Below are 9205 nucleotides of genomic sequence, written 5' to 3'. Positions count from 1 at the left end.
ACAAAAATTTTCTTGGGGAGAATCCATAATTATGTTATGCTCGAAGAGTCATATAATGGTGAGATCCTCATAAAGGCAGTAATTATAGTATATGATATAATAATTTTTTTTAAAGGATAGGGATGTTAAATTAAACATTAAAAAATATATAATTCAATACCTTGGTACTTGAGAAGCCTTATTCTAAGTTGTTTTAAAATCCCTATCACAGGTATAATTAGTTATACATTGTAATGACACCTTAATTAGGGTATTTCACTGTGTATCCATTCCTGCAGGTAGAGTGCTAGCTCCAAGGCAATCACACCTGTACAAAATTAGCCTCTCCCTCATCTGGAATAAAAATACCACCCGGTAAAAGTTCTCTGCCTTTAAATGACCATTTTTTTTCTTTTTTTTTTCTCAATCATATTAAGCCAATTTGGAATATTATTTTTGTTGTTGTTTAAATGTTGTTGAAATATTTAAGATAACTTTCTTATCTGCATTATATCAAGTTACATTTATATCCACATATATTACTTGCACTTACAAAAAGAAGACTAATGTTAAAATGTAAAATTTTACATACATATATATCTTGTTGCAGTGATGTTTATTAATCAAATTTAGTTGTCTAAAATGATATATAATATATTACCTTTACAATATCAAAATATGTAGGAGTTGATGCCTCAGATTTAATTACACCGGGAAAACAAAGACAATCTGCGCATAATGGTATAGGAAAAATCAGAGACATAAAGAAAAACCTTTGTAGAGGAGTTGACTCCTCAATTTTTTTAAAACCTTAAGTACGACTTGGTTTGTGTACGAGTTGACTGTAAATCATCTGAGATCTTAACTGCGCTTGGCAATCGTAGTAAAATAATACATCATATGATGAATTGTCGCAACAGAGATGCAAGAACTCGGAAAGAAGAATTTGGTGATTTGATCAGATTTTAGTCAACAATTGATTTAAAGACTAAATTTTCAGGATTAATTCACGTACATTTAAATCAATTTAGTCTCATTCATATTCATTTCTTTGAGATATTGGTTTAACATGCTTGAATTAGTTCATTATCATCTCAACACAAAGTGAAGCAACTAGCAAGTGAGTATATAAATCAGTAAATGGTCAAAGTTATATCAACTGGTACAGATAGTATAGCTGTATATGAGCCTTGGGTAAATTCACCTTTCAACAGAGACTAAACAGGTGTAAATAAAAAGAAATACATTTTATTTTCAGAAAGAAGTGTTAGGAAGGAGCATGTTACATGTGAACAAAGGTACATGTTACATGTGAACAAATAATGAAATATGACTGTATCAAACACAATAACAGAAGTACAAATCTGTGACTTTGACACATTTTTAATTGAAAGACATGTAAAAAGTACTGTCAGAATTATGAAGTTCATATCTTGGATTCATTAATCATGTTAATTAATTATGTTAAATTAGCAGCTGTCATTATAATCATAATCATTCAGAGAAGTTAAAGAAATATATTGTAACATAGATAACCTGCGTAGACCTAGATATTCATATGATAGATACATGTAAAATATCATTTCAATGTGTACAACCACTGCAAAGAAAATGAATGGCAACTGATGGTGGACAGACAAATCATCAGTAGCAAGACAATATGCCTTATTGGGGGTAAATAACAAAAAATGATAATGAAAAAAAAATATTTTGAGAATACTACATGATACATTCTTCGGCACTAGAAATAAAACACCACTCTTAACGGTGCTTAAGGTTACTTATTGTGGTTATTTCAGATTTGTTATACATTTAATAGGTTAGTGGGATAATTTCTCCCATCGCATACCAAAAATATGGGATAAATCCTATATTGACATCAATTAGTGGGATATTTTGTCCTGTGGGAAAAATAATCCCATTTTTGCAACAACCGTGGGATTTTTTTTCCCATGTGGGAGAAATTATCCCACAGTACTTTTTCTCCAATGGGATTTTGGTGGGATTTTTGGTGGGATGAAAAATCCCGCCATTCTCCCATGGGATTTTAGGTTTTGACAGAGGTTTATGAGAAAACTACTACAATGTGGAAGTTGAGATTGACATGATGAGGTCAGAATAAAAAATCCCACCAAAATATAGAAAAAAATCTAATGTAGGTCTTTTTGAAAGGGTACCTAAAAGTCCGGACTTTGTCGTGTCCGGACTTAAATGTCGCAGTGTTATCACTTGTTTTTCTCTTATACATATTTTTTTTTAAAAAACATCAATACCATTAGTTGATCATTATTTCTTTTAATTCTAGTTCAAGATTACCTTCTTTATATCCTCAAAAACTCATTTTTGATACTGTAGCACATGAACATTCGACGTAAATTCTGTGAAAAGAGAATGTGTTTGTGAAACACTGATGCCCCCGTATAGCAACTTACAGTGTATAGCGAAGGTTAAAACTTTTTTAAATGCAAATCAAATATGTTGGTATCCAAAGTAAGGTCTTCTAAAAAGAAATACACATATCAAATATGACAGCCCTCTCCCCATCGTCGGAAACCCACGGGTGATCTCGTCTTTACCTATCACCCGTTGGCAAACTAGCTGAAATATCGCCGTAAAATATGCTAATTTGTTGTTTTTAGTCAACCAATCAGAAAGTTGGAACGCTTCAATTTTGAAAAATACGTATATTACTTTGCTATTTATGGTAAATATTTTGACGCTTGTTAAAACGTGCGAAGTTTGATTTAAAACAAGTTTGATTTGAAAGTCAATTCGTACAGGTCACTGACATTAATATCCGTCAGATATTAAGACCGCGGAACATTAACTGGAAAATTGGAAATATACAGCTTACGTCATTTCTATCTGTTACAATCAAAACATTCATTGATAGACAGCGTAATGGGCGGGTACAATTAGACGCGGACGTTTGGAAAACATCGGATTGAAATAGCAGATTGAAATTCATTTTCAATGCACTCAGCTACATGTACGCTACAATTCGACGCGGACATGTGGAAAACATCGGATTGAAATTGCAGATCGAAATTCATTTTCAATCCACCTGAACTGTTTTCAAAGCTAAGAGTGAATATATGATCCAAAAATCAATTAATTTCAACTCCCGAATACATATTGTTTGAAGTTCACATTAATAGGAGTTTTAGCTTATAATTCTAGGGACGCGAAAGATCATAGAAGACAAAGATTATTTTTCAGGAGATATTTGATTCTAGATGGGGGGGGGGGGAGGTAAAAATTGTCGAGTCAGGTCATGACTTACATGTAACATGACAACAGATTTTATTTCTAGGATTATAAGAGTGCATGAGTTTTATACTTATAATCACTGAAAAATGTTGGACAATTTTATTTAAAATTGTTAAGCCCCCCTTCCCTAACACAAACTTATATTTACCAAACAGAAATGAAATATTTGTCCCTTAATATTTTTTTTTAAAACACTGGACAAAAAATTCAAACTGTACCAAAATTGAAATTATACTGTCTTTTGGGTCAATCAGTAATGTGCCTTCTAGCGTAGCTGAGGTGGATTGAAAATGAATTTCGATCTGCAATTTCAATCCGATGTTTTCCAAACGTCCGCGTCGATTTGTACCCGCCCATTACGCTGTCTATCATTGAATGTTTTGATTGTAACAGATAGAAATGACGTAAGCTGTATATTTCCAATTTTGCCAGTTAATGTTCCGCGGTCTTATGAAGGAGTACATGTACCTCTTCCTAACTGCAAAATGCACCGGTGAGTGGACTTCTCTTCTGTGTTAACTACGGAAGGAGTTTTGTCATGTATACATGTATACATAACGTGAACAATGATTCGTTGTTTCGCATCGCGACTCTGTGATGCGGCCAATCAAATGACCCCATGCATATTTAATTACATACGACGATTTTTCGGCGAGTTTGCCCACGGGTGATAAGTAAAGACAAGATCACCCGTGGGCTTCCGACGATGCCCTCTCCCTAACCATGAGAAATATGACCAAGGTTAAAGTTTTAAAGTAGGTCAAAGTTTAAGGTAAAGGGCAAAAGCCTGAAGTTGTTGGTTGCTGTCACAAGGATAAGATATGTGAGTTATGAAAGCCAATCCATAACTGTTCAAAAATTAAGGGCAACGTTAAATTTGGGTAAAATTTTGCAAAACTGAGTCAGCCTCCGATATATGAGAGCAATAGCCTCAACCAATCAAAAATGATGGAAAATAATTTTTTGTAGTGACAAAAAAGGATACATTTAAGCTTGAAAATGTATAAATACATACATGTACATAATCATGAGACAAAAATAATAATTCCCGGACCTGTTCATTTTAACGTGGATATGTTACTGTACTCTTCGTATTTTACACTATAGGGACTATAACTGGCGACTAATTTATCGCTAGGGCTAGCATTTTTGATTGACGCATAAAATTTATCAATGCGGGAAAATAAGTAAACACTTGCTGTGGCATTCAATTCAACTTGAAGATATATCGACGTCGTATTGTCAATTAACAATGGTTATTTTCATTCCTCTGTCGATAGATAAATCCTGCTGAGCTTGAGATAAAAGATACCACAGCATCTGACACATCTTTTTCATACTTGGATATTGTACTTGAAAAAACATTAATGGTAAGCTAACAACCAAGCTTTATGATAAATATGATGACTTTTTTTTTCTATCGTCTATACCTTCATCACCTGGCTTCGGAGTTTGTACATATATACATGTGTATATTCGTTGATTCGATACGCAAGAGCATGTTCTACGTATGGACACTTTCTAAAACGAGGTAAATTATTTACAAACACGTTGATGAAACAAAAATATCAGCAGTCTCGTTCAAGGTCATCATGTCGTTGACCTTTGATCGATACAATGACATTGTCAGCAAAGACAATTTATCATTGACTCAAATGCTGACTAACGTTTTCCATTCTAAGTGTTAGTTCATTATTTATACACACTGATTGACGACAGATTTCTCCGTTATTTCCCGATCATAACAAGGAGCACACGGCAGATGTGACCGATCGGCAGAGGATGCTGACTCCTCAATGACACCTGATCCCACCTCTGATGTTTTGGAGGTCCCTGTTTGCTCTTCTCCTATTTTAAATTGTTTTATTGACTTTGATATTGAATACGTCATAAAATAGAGATTTCGTCTTGAGGTGGTAATCGTAAACAGAAGAGCATAAAATGTTAATAAATTAACAATCCTTAACGTTTTTATTTATTTATAGAATACCTTTAAGTTTTTTTAAGTTTTTTTAAATCGATAAAAAAATTTACCATTGTTGGAAAACATTGCCAAATCTACCAACCTCTCCAATTCTGGCTGGTAGGAGAGAGCTATACTTTGGGACTAATGAACACTATCTAGGCCTGAATACCTATGTACTAAAACTTTGATTGGCGCATGAATATTTTTGATAATGCACCAGCCAGCGACAAAATTTAATTAGATGACTTAGCGGTCTTCTACGGTGGCTGGTATAGGACATGGTATGAGATTTTTCTTTATTAATTCGCGGCCACGAAATAAAATTTGTGGGATCGAAATAAAATTTGTGGGATCGAAATAAAAATTCGTGGCCAAGAAATAAAAATTCGTGGAAACGAATGAAAATTCGTGGGAACGAAATTAAATTCGTGGCCACGTAACAAAATTTTTGGGGAACGAAATAAAATTCGTGGGAACGAAATAAAATTCGTGGCCACGAAATAAAAACCTTGTGGGAACGAAATAAAATTTGTGGCCACGAAATAAAAATTCGTGGGAACGGAATAAAATTCCTTGCCATGAAATAAAGTTGTGCTATATAATGTCATATTTAGCTTCTCTTGTATGTCATTCAAGATGAAGGGACTTATTATTATCATTCAATTAGACTGAGCCAAATAGATTTTTCTTAAAAATCGTTATGGGTATTGAATAATATGCCTGAATTATTATTAACTATTGAAATTTGATTTTTGCCGGTAAATTGCATGAAGAGCTGATGTACGAATAAATAGTATCAATACTGATCTCACTAGTTCATCGCAATTTTTCCCTTAACAATTACATGTACCTTAAAGTTTATTGAAGTGAACACACTTTTATTTGTATTAAACAGTTGAGTTTTATGTGAAAACAATCATGACAATATACGAATATTGCTCTCATTTTTAAGATGTCACGTTCCCGATAATAGGGGCCTACTCTGCCACTAATTGTTAAATAAATAAACATTGAGTGATTGACTAAAAACGCCTTACAATTACATTCTATTTATTTCAAACTGTGTAAAATACATTGAAAAATGCACTGCAGATAATCTCAGCTATTGTAAATAACATGTATTCTCAGATTTTTGTCTGCACATCGGCGTGCGTCTATGAACACATCTAAATAACGAACCCGATCTGTCAATTAGTCAATACACTAGATTTTTTATCTTTTATTTCGTGGCCACGAATTTTATTTACTTCCCACGAATTTTATTTCGTTCCCACGAATTTTTATTTTGTGGCCAAAAATTTTATTTCGTGACCACAAATTTTATTTTGTTCCCACGAATGTTTATTTCGTGGCCTCGAATTAATAAAAAAAATTCTCATACCATGTCCTATACCAGCCACCATAGTCTTCGCTAAAATCAGTAGAATCTTTTTAAATTCGCCTACGATTTCTTTAGGATGACATCTTTTCCCTGCCTTCCGAAAGAACGTTACTCTAGAATACAGTGATTCATGTCTGTCATCGATAGCTATATTCCCCTTGATATAGATATAATAACGTTTAACAAATTCTTGAGGCGGGGGGGGGGGGGCGTTAAAACAACATACATTGAAATAATCAAATATAGTTTATCATTTTGAAGAATATCACCAATTCCAAGTTTCAACTTGAAGACGTTGATTTGGATTCCAATAAAATATTATTGATGACTATTTAATTTGTTCATGAGGTTGTTAGTTATACTTGCTCAGAAAATAGAATGTTTACATAAAGTGTAAAAGGTACTTGTGTTCGGGAGGTTCGGGTTCGATCTCATTTACGGCGCCGCGTCAAACCTACATGTAAGACTTAAACACATGTTGTGACTGTTTCTTCTCCAAGCGCTCGGCATTAGGAGTGAAAATCACGGGTCTTTTGAATATGACTTTAAAATGAAAACGTAGATCCCGTGTCACGGTAGGCGTTTGCACGATATAGAACCCTCACTGTTCAATGGCCCTGAGAGCCGGGTATAGGTCTAAATTTGAAGCCCTTCACCGGCATACGGTGATGTCTTTTTATGAGTGAAAAATTATCGAATGAGACGTTAAACAATACACAATCATTAATAAAACAAAAGGAAAGGGGTAATACATTGATTGGGTTTAATAGTGACGTTTTAGATTTACAATTGACTGATTAAGAGTAAGGTACAATTTCATGTTTAACTTATTAGAATTACAGTTGAGCAAAGGAAAATAATGGAATTAAAACAAAAATTCAAGAATAACTGATTAATAAAATGCTGGATATAATGGATAAAAACTATAATTGGGAACTGAATAATGCATTTTCATGATCTCACAGTTACATGTAAAATGAGGATGATAACAAAAATGTACTTTTTTGAGTAAATAAAATACTTTGCCAGTGATATTGCAAATAAAATGTACGTTGTCATAATTCCTTTTGAGTTCCATTGAATTTTTTTTTCCAATGTGGCTATGTGGCTAGATATCGATCCTACATTGCAGTTTTAAACTATTGCAAATTAAGCTGCGAGGTTACTGATTCAGTACCCTCAAATAGGTTTTAGTATAACTTGTTATTTAAAAACTCTATTTAAAAGTCTTTATCACATCATTGAAGAAATCTGTTCAAAATTTATTTGTGGTTTGCAATTCCTGATATTGGTGTATATTTTCAAATTCCTTCAATTCCTCGTAAGCTGGTTTTGTAGGTTGCAATTCCTGATATTGATTTATATTTTCCTTTTCCTTCAATTCCTCGTAAACTGGTTTTTCAGTGGTAGTTTTTCCTACATTTGTTTCATCGCCATCTCTTGAGAAGGGGCGTGTTATTTTCCTTGGATTGAATTTTAAGACTCCTCGTCTTCAATAATAAAATGAATATATGAGAATACAATAAGATTTTACGGATAGGTTTATGTCAACTTATATACCAGTCATTTCACCAAAAGTAGTTAAAGAAAACTATATGCGGTGTATTGCATATCTGTGCCCAAACAAAATTCGAATTTTGAAAATTTCTTGAAATGTGCTAAATTGATTATATTGTATAAGATATCTAAATTAATAACAAATATGATAGTTCAAAGTAGGTTATTGTCATTTTTCCCTTACGTCACAAACTATTCGGATTTGGTGTTATTTTTCGGAAACATTGTCAAATTTGCTCAATTTTTTTCAAGCCTGCACCAGAACAATATTTACATATTTCATTTAATTTGATATAACCATTCTTCACATAATATCAAAATATTGAGCTCGAGAAGACCTGCGCTAGGTGATTTTTACTCAAAATATCGACGTAATATACACCTTGCTCAATTTTTTTCAAGCCTGCACCAGAACAATATTTACATATTTCATTTAATTTGATATAACCATTCTTCACATAATATCAAAATATTGAGCTCGAGAAGACCTGCACTAGGTGATTTTTACTCAAAATATCGACGTAATATACACCTTAGCTTTTCCTATAGAAATCATGGACAATTTATATAAACGATAGTTTCCTCATGTTATACATGCATGGCATCGTCGCTTATGAAATTTTCAGAGCTTTGAAGTCTGCAGATATCTCTCTGTTTTCGAACATTATTATGTATTTCTCCATCAAAGTTTGATTTTTAAGGCAAATATTGGTAATTTTTCGCATATAGTCCATTGTTAAAAGTTTTGAATTCTTTAGAAATATTTTTTTCGACAAGAAAACTTAAAACATAGTGAGTGCTCCTTAAGGGAAAACATCCTCTTGAAAGAGTAAATTTTTTCTTCAAAGTTATTTTTTCATAGCAGGAATATTCGAGAAAAAATAATCCTAGCAAATATTACTTCAGACAACTTTTTGTAAAACATTAATTTGATAAGAAAAACACAGTTTGATTACATTAAATATTCTCTGAAGACAGTTAAATTACAATTCGAAAATGGTCAAAATCATGAAGTTCCTAACAATAATTTGATAAAACATGAAGATTACAAG

The sequence above is a fragment of the Saccostrea cucullata genome, unplaced genomic scaffold, assembly GCF_032062105.1.
Source record: "Saccostrea cucullata isolate Sc308-1 unplaced genomic scaffold, CSIRO_AGI_Scuc_v1 ctg7988, whole genome shotgun sequence".
Lineage (NCBI taxonomy): Eukaryota > Metazoa > Mollusca > Bivalvia > Ostreida > Ostreidae > Saccostrea > Saccostrea cuccullata.
The sequence above is the reverse complement of the archived record's forward strand: the minus strand, read 5'-3'. Positions refer to the sequence as shown.